General features: G+C 44.4%; 2 non-coding genes across 2 annotated transcripts; one reads left to right on the top strand and one right to left on the bottom strand.

The window, feature by feature from the left end:
* Window positions 1–5,665: 5,665 nt before the first annotated feature.
* Window positions 5,666–5,748, bottom strand: TRNAL-UAA. Its single transcript has one exon. It is a non-coding gene; the product is annotated as a tRNA-Leu (tRNA).
* A 3,304-nt stretch (window positions 5,749–9,052) lies between these two features.
* Window positions 9,053–9,125, top strand: TRNAV-AAC. The gene has a single exon. It is a non-coding gene; the product is annotated as a tRNA-Val (tRNA).
* Window positions 9,126–12,567: the final 3,442 nt, after the last annotated feature.

Genomic DNA, 12,567 nt, shown 5'->3' with positions numbered 1-12,567 from the left:
CCCAGAATGTTCGAGAGCCGCACTGTCTAGAACAATAGCCATTTACACGTTTTTAAAACTTAATTCCCAAAAAAATGTGCAATTTCTTATTCACAGTTTTTTTAAATTGATTCCATGTTGGGTTATAATACTTGGGATAAAAGCATTATAATTAATTACACTTGTTTATTTATACTTTTCAAATATGGCTACTTGGAAAACTGAAATTACTTATTCAATAGTTTTAAGTCTCACATCTTGTGCTTACTGACGTTGTAACATCCGTCAAGTGCCATCAGTTTGCCAGGACGTGGTTCTTCCGGGCAGACTCCGCGGAGGTGTCACATTCCTCAGAACCGGTTTTTTACTCCAAAAAATGCATGTGTTCTTCTCCAAAAGCAATTCCTAGTGTGTGAAAATGAAAAATTTTCAAACTATATTTCTTTACCTGCTTTTTTCCCCCTATGCAAGAGGGTTCTGTGAGTCGGCTGGTGAAAGCACCTGCTTGGCAAACAGAAGATCCCAGACTGCAGTTTGCTGAGGCTCTGTCTGCAGGCTTTGTCACTTTGAAACAGTTAGTCCTACTTTTGTTGAGGACAGTTTGGAGGCTTTATTCTTGATGAAACCTGAGTTACTCAATTGTTATATGACATGGAAGACTAAAAGCCTGATGTTTACTTTATAGATGTCTTCACTTTCAGAAGGTGGCTGTAATAGAAATTTTCAAAGAGACAGAACGACTGCATGGAATACGTAAAGATTTGCATGAAAAAACTCACTCCTCACAGCTCATGACCGGAGCACCATAAACTATGACTTGGAATTCTAACACTCTACTCAGAATTCTCATCCGATGACAATGCCCCTCCCCTGTGCAATGAGATTATCAGTGGTTTGCTTTGCAATAATTGGATATTGTGTCTTTCACCTCTGACTTTATCATCTGAGAGCTTGTAATAAGAGCTCCAGCAGTTACTGGAAACCCTGTTTTTTATTTTATATGATCCAAGGGGGATCCGCACAACTGCTCTTAATTCTTTTTGCATTCTGGAAGAGTCACTGTACGTGATGTCCAGCAACTGTTTGTAAATGGATCAGGGAATATCCAATTTCCTTTCTCCATATTTTTGGAAGTCAGTACAACAGACCAGACACTGGAGCCCAGGAGCATAGGAGCTCCTGGACCCAGAAAGTAAACCCCTTCCCCCCACACTGTCCTTCCAGTGCCCTCTACTGTCAGAATTTCAGTGCCCACAGGTACAAGGAAAAAATTTTAAGGCCCAGATCCTTTTTCAAAAAGCTGTCTAAAAGGATGAATTTGAGGCTGAGAAGTGTGTTTAAAAAAAAAAAAGTTGTTTTTTTCCTCCTGTGTGTCTCCTTTACTCCTAACACAGAACCCTTTACGCTTGGGGTCACCAGATGTGTGGGGTCTTTCCTCCCACCAAGCAATTCTTCAACACCCGCTGATGTCTTGTATTTAACTCAATTCTGAGACTCTCTATCTGCAGATCGCGTCAGATCCCACAGGTTACGGGTTCAGTCTCACGAGACCGCACTCACTTCAGACGCCCACGGCAGCCAGTCCGCCCCAATGACCCACAACTGTGTCCAACTTGGCAACAAACTGGAGGTTCCCAGGAGCTCCTCCCCCTTGGATTCCATTATCTGCTAGAACGGGTCACAGAACTCCAGGGAACACTTCCATACACCTAGCAGTTCATTACCAGCTCTGATAACAGAAGAGGATGAACAGCACATGGAGACATGCCTTGGGTATGGTCGGAGAGCCTCTCGAGCCCAGGAGGGACGTCCCTCGGGAGCTGGAGCACATCACCCTCCCACTACTTTGGGTTTGGACCTCCCGGTGAGGTGAGTTCACAACCTGGAAGCTCTCTGAATCCCATACTTCTGGGATTTTTATGAAGGCCTCATCATGTGGTGACTGCTCGTTAACTCTTCTTTCTTCTCCCTTCTTGAGAGAACTGGGGGCAGGGCAGAGCATTCCAAGTTTCTAGTCATGGCTTGGTCTTTCTGGTGACCTTCATCCAGGAGCCACGAGGAACCCACCGCAGTCGCCTCAGGAGAATGAAAGACGCTCCTATCACCCAGGAAACTACAGGAAAGTCATCTCTCTCTAGCCGCAAGACCAGGAAAAGAGCAGCCTAGCAAGACAGACAATGTTCAGACGGTAACACTCTACTCCAACAACACACCACGGAAAACAGTGTCCCAAACCCCCACTCATCACCATCTGAAAAGGCCCGGCGGAGAGCTTAGACCCCCACTTTGACCCGCAGTGAGGGTGATGTCCGAGAAGGCCAAGTGTAAGGCTGGCAGTATCAAGGCCCATTGCCCAACCCCCACCCCCACCTCCAATTCCAGCCAGACCAGCTCAGGGCATGTGGGTGGAGCTCTTAAAGGGGAATTTCACTTTTGGTTGAGAGGGCTGGGCCATTTGGTTGGGAAAATCTTTCCTGTCGGCATCCATACGTGGGATGGACAGATTTTCAGAAACAAATCTTCCAGTCTACCGCAGGACATTATAGTCCTGACTATGAACGCGAGCCAAGATAAGGTAGAATGGTTTGCAGCGGCATACACCTTTCAGATGTGTTAGTGTCTTCCAGACAGGTGGGCTTCCGTCTTATTCACTTCATGAAATCATCCTCCAGATACTCTGCCAGTTTGAAGCTGAGGGAAAGGTTCTGCAGCTTGAAATTCCTTAAAAGTGACATTCAAATAAATTGTATTCTTCGCCTTACTTTCACTGTCTGTAGAAATACCTGTAGCCAACAATTTGTTTTTAATTTAGGGGGGTGGTTTCTACAAGAAGTTATATTTTTATTCAGCTTTTCCCAATTCCGGCTTAGAAAAAACCATCCTGTGTATCTTGCTAGTCCTTTTGCCATTTGGTTTTCAGAATTTTGGTGCTAGTTCTTTACTTTCCCATTATTGTCTTTGTGTGTTTATGCCTTCAAAACACCCCTTTCTTTCTTTCTTTTTTTAGTGGATTTTTGGGTAGAGAGACATCAAATGCCCACCTTCAGTATGCCATCATGATAAGCAGATCTATCTCTCACTTGCTGTGATTTCTCATCATGTGAGATACCCAGAAGATCAATAAAATAATATCATAGACAATGAATAGTATGACATCACTTATGTCCAGATGACAGTCCTACAGGACCCCAGCTCCCAGCTCACAGGACGAAAGCTGGAAAGAGTGATCTTAATCTTCTGTGAACCCATGAAAGAGCCGAGGTCTCAGAGCGACCAAATAGTTTGAAATCTAAGGAAAACTGTGCTTCCAAGTAGAAATGGGACATGAACACTGGCTCACCCAAAAGCTGTGGGGTGAAGATGGGGCCTCCATGCAAGAGGGTAAGAAAAATCCAGCTAAAAGCCATCATTTTCTAATGAATTGCTAAAGTCCAGGTGTGGGCCAGCAGGGGTATATTGGAGGGGGGTTGCACAGGCTTCACTGAGCACCTACAAGAAAGGCTGGGACAAGGGAAGAGAGCGGAGAAAGCCTCCAGCAGTCCAGGCCTGACAGAGGGGAGCGTCAGCCCCCAAATAAAGAAGTCCTAAACACTGAGGGGGAAGTGGCAAATACTGTTCAAAATTGAAAAAGTATAAGAGAATAAAAATCTCTCCCCTGGGGGAGTGTCGGAAAACCATATTGGGCCCAGAATACTAGAGAATGCCAACTCCCGGGGTGGGGGGAGTAGGCTAAGAAAGTGAGACCTCAGGGACCCAGGGTCACAGAGTGTCACAAGTCTGGGGCTGACCTGTGACAGAAAGCCTCTTGCACAACCCCCTAGACTAGCAGGCACTAGCTACTGAGAAACAGAAGGGTAGCCCCGGGGGGAAGGCAAGACATCCAAGGAGAGAAACCCTCTCTGAAACTCACGCAGAGAAGGCCTAACGCTGAGAGCAGCACAAAACCACTGAAGTGGCACCCCAACAAATTTAACCTCACCCTAAACCCAGATATGCCCAAAGAATTTAAAGCCAGGGAAGGAGATCATAGCAACGATAAAACACAAACATATCTCGAGTGCTGCCGAAATGGATGAACCTCACACACCAACGGCCTGGTAAAAGGGACACACCGTCTCCAGCCTAAGTACGACTTGCCTCAAGGCTACCATCCTAGCGCTACGTCTGGAGCTAATGAAATCTATGAGACACTCATAAAAGTGAGAAGAAACTGTGCACTGTCCAGAGAAAAAGCAATCAACAAAGTGAGATTCAGAGATGTCCCACAGAACGGAACTGTCAGAAAGGGAATTTCAAATACCCACGAGTGTTACGTTGGAGGCTCTAGCGGAAAAGCTGGACCACATCCATCAGCAGATGAGAACTCTCAGTAGATTGTTGGAAACCGAAAGTCAAGTGGATATGCTAAATTGAACCAAAAACCCCCATACACGGGGTAACAGAGTTACAGCATGCCTCTCATGGCATTCTCACCAGTAGGCTCCACAGATCTGAGGGGAAATTAAAGGAGGTTAATACGACCTACCCAACCTGAAACACCAAGGGAAAAAAAGATTGGGGAAAAAAAAAGATCATTGAAGAGTTGCTGCTTAATGTCAAGTGGTCAATATATTTATAACTGAAATCCCAGAGGGCAAAGAAAGAGACAAGAACAGAAAAAATATCTGAAGAGATAATGACTGAATATTTTCCCAAAACAATGAAATCACACCACAGCTCCAAGACCAGAGAACCCTCAGCATTTTATACAGAGGGGAAACCCTATTTACCTCCTATTCAAACTGCTGAAAACAAATAAAAGAGAGAGACTACTGAAGGCAAAGAACAAAATACATATTATATATAGCTGAAAAGGAGAAAAGTTACAGCAGACTTCTCGCCAGAAATTACGTACATCGCAAGACAAGGGAATGACACTTCCAAGTGATGAGAGATCAAAAACCATAATAATTTTTTAAACCCCCAAAACTGTTAACCCTTAATTCCCTACCAAGCAGAGAATATTTGTCAGAAATGAAGAAGATAGGAAGATATGTCCAGACAAAATCTGGCAGACTCGCACCACAGGGAATGTGTAAAGGAATTCAGGAAGAAGAAACAGGAGGCACGAGACATACGGAGGACTGACCATCCACAGAAGTGGCTACAATGCAGGCACACAGAAAGCATAGTTGCCCCAATTGCCATCACTCTCCACAGGACCGACTGCATAAAGCAGACGTAGTGACGGGCTGTACAGCAGACATGAAAACAAACATATGACAACGGTAACACGGAACAGAGAGGGCTGGTCTGCTGCGGCAAGCTGCTCGCGGACACAGGCAGTTGCGTGATGTGAATTTAAATGAGACCTGGACTGATTGTCAGTGTGTATAGAAAACCCGAGGGAAACCAGTCCAGATCGTTTTAAAAGACATGAAATACAATAAGACAATAGTGAAGATAAAATTAAACCACGTAAAATGCTCATAAATTTCAAAGACAGGAAGAAAGATAAAGGAAAGGAACACCTAGAAATAAGACAGTGGATTTTAATAGCAATATGTGACAACATTATATGTAGATTACCTGAATGCACCAGTGATAGTTTGTCAAGTTTTGGCTAATAAAAGCTTAGGCCCAGCTGCAGTGCTGGACCAAGTCCCAGCTCTTAACAAGGGAATTCTAATCTCACATAAAGCACACCTACCGGGAGTGGGGTTCGAACCCACGCGGGCACACGCCCATTGGATCTTAAGTCCAACGCCTTAACCACTCGGCCATCCCGGTGGCACATGTAAGCTCTCTTGTCAAAATTACTAAATTAGAATTCATTAGAATTCCTAGTCCCTAGAAGGTTATGAATATACCTGGGAAATCTGGGACCAGGCTTTAATGTGTGGGGAGGAAACAAGTCCTTATAATGCTTCTTGAGGAAAAAAAAAAAACCTAACAAAAATGTTTATTTTCAACAGCTATTCTAATCACTAATTTGTACCATACATTATAGTGGGTGTTAGGGAAAGACTGAAACATCCCGGATCTCGCGGACTTGCATTAAAATGAGAAACATTATGAAAGAAAAATGTGCATGATGCAACCAGAATACTCACGTTGTCAGAGTTAACTCACTTTGTCACCACTTATGCTCAAGAGAAGACCCTTCTTTTAGTGGATTTGGAAAGAAAACCAAAAAGGAAAGGGAGTGGAGTAAGAGGTGGCGAGAACGCAGCCGCGTGAGCTATGTCTCATGACTGCAACGGTGCTGCCTACTGCTCATTACTGATCAGGTTTGCCTGCTGAATCTAAGCCCCATTCCAAACCCATTGACTCTGACTGTCCAGGTGAGGGTTTGGGGTCTGGAACCAGAGAACAGTTAATATTGAGACAAACCACCCTTGGAGTAACTTTAGGAAACCCTACTGCACACATATGGAGTTTGGAGTTTAACACGTGATACTGGTTTTAATAAGGAAGTCTCCTAACCAAGAGTTCTAACTCTCCACTAATGAACCCTGCTTCCTGAGTACCTACTATGTGCTAGGCACTGAGTCAGGTGCACGTAATCTACTAAGTCAGTAAGACACTCAGACGCTTCCGTCAAGGGACTGAGTTTAAGAACTCATTAAAGCAGATTCCAGATGTGCATTTGGGGGGTTGTACTGAAAGTTTGTGAGGGCTTCTGGAATCCCCGACAGGTTCCTTTTTCTCCACAATCCTGCCAACACTTGTTAGTTCTTATCTTTTTCATCATAACCATTCTGGCAGGCGTGCGGTGATAGCTTACGGGGTTTGGATTTGCATTTCCCTGACGATGAGCGATGGTGAGCATCGTTTCATGTGTCTGTCGGCCATCTGGGTGTCTTCTTTGGAGAAACGTCTCTTCAGATCATCTGCCCACTTTGTTTTTTTGTTATTAGTTGTATGAGTTCTTTATAATTTTTTTGGATATTCACCCCGTATCAGATATGTGGTCTGCAAATATTTTCTTGCATTCCGTAGGTTAGTTGATGTTTGCCTTTGCTGTGCAGAAGATTTTAATTTGATGTAGTCCTACTTGTTTATTTTTTATTTTGTTGCCTCTATTATTGTGATTCTTAACACAGAGTAGAATTATCTATAGAGTTTCTAAAATATACTTAACTAGAGAGTGTAAATACCTAAGTCTAAGAGGTAAAAATTAATAGAAATGTATGTAGAGAGATGTCTTTGTGACCCGGAGGTCAGATAGGACTTAAACAAAAATTCTAAAAGCACAAACAGTCGGTACAATTACTTCATCCAAATCAAAAGCATGGTCAGTGAGGGCCACAATGGAACAGCCAATGGACAGGTGTGAGTAAAGTAGAAGATATCTGAAACACTGAACATGACAGCTTCGTCCAGGTTATGCAGTAAGAGGCCATGAAAATCAGCAAAGTCAGCAGAAAATTCAGCATAAAATGGGTAAAGAAAAGGAACGGGATGCTGATCAAAGCCAAGATAAAGAAGCATCTGAAAAGGTTAATGAAGATTTAAAACATTTTATGTTATTAGTAATGTATGAGCGTGCAAAATGTAGTAGTACTCTTTCCACAGTGAGTGTGCAGACTCAGGAGCCTAGATGTGTCCATCATTGCGGGTGTGAGGCTGTCAGAGTCCGAGCGTCCTTCTGATGGAGGTTTATGTGGATGCCACCACCCTGGAGAGCAGTCTAATACTTTAACTCAAGGTGAATCAGATCTAATGATCCAGATATTCTGCTCCTGGGTGTATATGGTCCCCACTCCTCATCACCACCCCCCAAAATCTCAGAGGCACAGATCGAGTCATATGTGGATGTTAATTGCAGCATTATTTTTGGTCCTTCAGTATCAGACTCAACCTTGACTCCATCATTGGTAATAGGGAATAGATGACGGCTAGTAGACAGCTAAGTGTGGTAAATGCATAACAACGAGCGTTATGAAACTACAAGATGTAACAGACTAGATGTTCATGTAACAGCACTCGTGAACCTTAAAAAGACAGGTTTTTAAAAAGATACCTAATAAACTTTTTTCCTTCATTACAGTAATCATTCTGCTCCCTGGTTTTCAAAATCCTGCTGCTGCTGTCCATTTTTCACCTTTTGTCCTTGTGCATGTGCAATGCCTTCACACATCCCCAATGCCCTTTCTAGCGTAGCTTGGGGTACAGAGAAAGCAAATGCTGTGCTTAATTTTCCATAATTTTAATCAGGTCCATCTCTGACTGGCTATGAATTTTCATCATGATGGAACCCAAAGGGTTCCTAAAATAGTGGGTGGTGATATACTGGGATCAAAATACCACAGGCTAGAGAAGAATTTTTTATGTCAGATTTCCCCATTTCTCATTTCACCACTGATCATTTCCATCTAATGAGGTTAAGCTAAAGGAATAAATGCCATTTAGGACTTAATCAGAACTTCATCTGCAAGCTGCTTGCTACTTCTGATGACTCTTCCGAAATTCGGACACAGGCTGACCCAGCCACTACCATCCTTCCTCTGGGACTCCTTGCTGGTGATTAGCCCATGAATTAATTTTTTCTGCCTTGTTCTTAAAACTTTCCCAAACCCCTTCAGGCGATTTGTTTCTTGCCATACCTCTTTGCATGAGCACCAACCCTGTCTTCCGTTTTCAAACCTCAAGAAAGTGTGTTGTTTAGGAGGGTTAAAAGCAGGTGTCTGAATGCATCTCACCAAGACCAAGACCCTGGCGGGCTGCCAGCAGGAGGAGAATCACTCAAGCGGGTGTCCTGTCTGATGAGATTTCAAGTCTCCAGATCTTTCAGCTTCAAAAAGAAAGGAGCCCGTGAGGCCTTTTGTCCCCTTGGCAGGGAGAAGAACGTTTGACATTTCCCGGGAGTCTGCCTGCAACCCCCCACCCCCTCCGTGTCTGCAAAGTCACGGGGCCTCTGGGGGAAACACTGGCCTGGCTATGAACTGTCCAGCTCAGACACTGTGGATTCTAAGAATCACAAAGTGTGGAGGGAAAAAGAGTGCCTCCACCAAGAATACAGCCTCAAGGGAAGGATAAATTTAAGGTTAATTTTAACTAATTTGAGAATGGAAGATTCCACAGGCCATGGGTTTCCGTAGTGTAGTGGTTATCACGTTCGCCTAACACGCGAAAGGTCCCCGGTTCGAAACCGGGCGGAAACAAGATGCACGTCTTTTTCCCATAAATTCTACATTTTGTTCCAGAAATTTTCTACCTAAATGTACCTACTTTTCTACCAAGTCTCAAATGTTCGTGCTCCTTTTGGAGCCCAAACTGTAAGTCACAAGAATTACACTGTACAACAAGACCAGAGCTGAGACTTGCTTCCTCTCCCCACCAACAACTGACCGGGTCGCACCCTCCCGCCGGGGTGGGGGGGGGGGTTGGCTCTGCGCTGCGCGGCCGAGGCTGTTCGGCAAAGGCCTGGTCGGCATCCTCTCGGGGCAGAAACGACAGGGAACAGCCCTAAGCTGGGAGCATGGCTGGTGTATGCAAGGAGGGTCAAGAAGCCCACTGCAGCCGAGGGGGCCCAGCGGAGAGTAGCTCCAGGAGGAGGCCGACGGTGGCGGAAAGGAGCCGACAGGTCAGTACAGCCTTCTCGGTGCATTGTTAAGGACTTCGGCCTTCACTCTGATCAAACAGGAAGACGCTGGATTCTAGGCAGTGAACTGGCTCCACAGGGCTTCAGTTTTTTAGAAGGACCCCTCTGGCAGATCTGTGGAGAGCACATTGTGTGGAGAAAAGAATGGAAGCAAGGAGATCTGTGAAGTCCCTTTCGTCGTGCTGTGTATCAGAGAGAACTGTGGCGTGGACAGGATGGCGGCAGCTGAGTTGGTGAAAAGTAGAGTCTAGATATATTTTAAAGACAGAGCAAAAGAAATTCCTGAGAAAATGGATGTGAAGAGTGAAAAAAGTGGGATCAGTAATGACTTTGAGGGTTTTCTTCAGGAAGGATGGAGTTGCCATTGACTGAAATGAGGAAGACTGGATGGACCAGCATTACTGGGGGGGAAAGTGGGAGTTCTGTTTTAGACATGCTAACGTCTAGATGCCTGGTATACAGCACTCAGGGTCATGCTAAGGAACCAGTTGAATATACAGCCCAGAGTTCGATGGAGCGGTCTAGACTATAGATACGAGCTTGTGAGTTGTAGTCATTATTTAAGCCATGAGAACAGATGAAATCACCAAGAAATGAGTGTTTACCAAGAAGAGGCCCGAGGACCAAACCCTGAGACATTCCATTATAGAAAAGGGTGGGTCAGAAGAGGGGAAACAGGGGCGCCTGGGTGGCACAGCGGTTAAGCGTCTGCCTTCGGCTCAGGGCGTGATCCCAGCGTTACGGGATCGAGCCCCACATCAGGCTACTCTGCTATGAGCCTGCTTCTTTCTCTCCCACTCCCCCTGCTTGTGTTCCCTCTCTCGCTGGCTGTCTCTCTCTGTCAAATAAATAAATAAAATCTTTAAAAAAAAAAAGAAGAGGGGAAACAAAGGATATTGGGAAGAAGCAGCCAGGGAGGTAGAAAGACAGCCAGGACAGCAGTGTCTTGAAAGTCAAATAAAGAAAATATTTTAAGGATGAGGTGCCTATGGCCCCTGAGAAGTGAAGGACTTAGAAGTGATGATTACTTTTAGACACTTAGAGGTCATTGATGATCTTGGCAAGAAGTTTCCATGAGGGAGTGGCGCCAAAACCCCAGATGCAGTGGGTCTGAAGAAGGGGAGGAGAGAAAGTGCAAACAGTATGTCTGTATCGTTCTGCACAGATTTTATAAAAAGCCATCTGACAAATAGGGCAGTAGCTAGAGGAAAATCTTGGGGCAAGAGAAGCCTTTTTAAGACAGGAGTCAAATAGCATATTTGAACATTTGTGAGAATAATCCAGTAGTCAGGAGATTGCTCTAGTCAATGCAGATAAAACTCTCTTTATGTCATTAGTAATTCACGGACAGGAGTGAAAATTCCTTTTCCTGAAGAGACTGAAGAATTTTCCAAAGTTCTATGATAGCAGCATGACACAGATAGATTTTTTTTTTATTTGGCAGAGATAGAGACAGCTGAGAGAGGGAACACAAGCAGGGGGAGTGGGAGAGGAAGAAGCAGGCTCATAGCGGAGGAGCCTGATGTGGGGCTCGATCCCATAACGCCGGGATCACGCCCTGAGCCGAAGGCAGACGCCCAACCGCTGTGCCACCCAGGCGCCCCCACAGATAGATTTTGACTCCATGTTTCTCTTCTCCCTTTTCAGGACAAAGATCCATGAAGACTGGTTCTGGAACTATGCTAAAATTTAAGTACCACTATGGTACCAGACTTGGCAATTCCCCAGCTTGCCAAGTCTTCAGTCTCATTTAATAGACACAGCTCCATCATCAGCCTGCAATCACAGAAGTGCTATATGCCCTTTGAGGACGGCCATGTGTTCTAACACATAATGCTGACACCGAACTTCCAGCCACGTATGCCCAGGCCAGAGCTCTCCAAGGCAGCCAATCCACGGGCTGGCAAGTGACCTGGGGGGAGACCTATAACCTGATCCTCACTAAAAATCTTTGCCCCCAAAGTGACTCAAGTATTTAGAGAGGGGAGGTCATGTGGATTTTTTAGGGGGGAAATTGGAACTGGAAAAAGCAAAAGTAATGAGACAGTGGACAGAAGAGACAGAAGAGATTCAAAGAGAAAATGACATTAAAGATTTACTGAATCACATTAATCCCTAATTGCTAGCATATAGGTCAATGAATATTGTCCTTGAATGGCAACAAGATGATTAATCTAGACCCTGTACAGGTCTTGTTAAATTAAGAGACCCTTCTAGCTAGAGCATAGGTGACCTTATCCCTAAAATTCTATTTGGGTAACTCCACTCCACCTAGCTTCTAGATGTTGAAATGAGGGAAAGGAGCTGGAAGGAGCTAACACCAAGCGGGTCCTCCGGCATCTCTGAAGTGCCAGACCTAAGGTGATGTTTGCTCCACTCCCCCACCCTCTCTTCACGCATGTGTCCCTTTTTCTTTAAACGAAGAACTTAATCACTCTTTCATTCAATAAATATTTACTGACTGCATGCTATGTGTCAGACACTGCATTAGTCACTGGGGTAACACCTATGAGCAAAATAGAAACCTGTTGGATTTCTAGTGTCAGGACTACAGAAATTTTTCTAAAGCAAAGTTACATATAAAATGCTATACAACGTGACAATAAATGCTCAGGAGAAAAATTGAGAGAAGGACATTAGGGGTGAATTTTTATTTTCAAATTCTAAATGGACTATTGGTGACATTTGAGCAAAAATCTGAAGGAAGAAAATAAATGAGCCATGGGGCTGTCCAGGTAAAGTCATTCCAGACAGAAGCTATCATGCCCACAGGGACCCTGATGTGGAATTTACCTTGTGCATTAAAGGAATAGCAAGGAGGCTAATTCTGCTGGAGTAAAATGAACGCTATTTTAATGTACACATCAGTTGTCTCTTGCCTCAAATTTACTGCTTAACAAACTATCTAAATTCAGTAGCTTTAAACAATGAGAATCTATTTAGCTTGCTAGTCTGCGGTTAACTAATATAGGTTAGGATGGACCAGACTGTCTATCTCCCAG

Source organism: Ailuropoda melanoleuca, chromosome 5 (assembly GCF_002007445.2).
Source record: "Ailuropoda melanoleuca isolate Jingjing chromosome 5, ASM200744v2, whole genome shotgun sequence".
Lineage (NCBI taxonomy): Eukaryota > Metazoa > Chordata > Mammalia > Carnivora > Ursidae > Ailuropoda > Ailuropoda melanoleuca.
The sequence above is the reverse complement of the archived record's forward strand: the minus strand, read 5'-3'. Positions and strand labels throughout refer to the sequence as shown.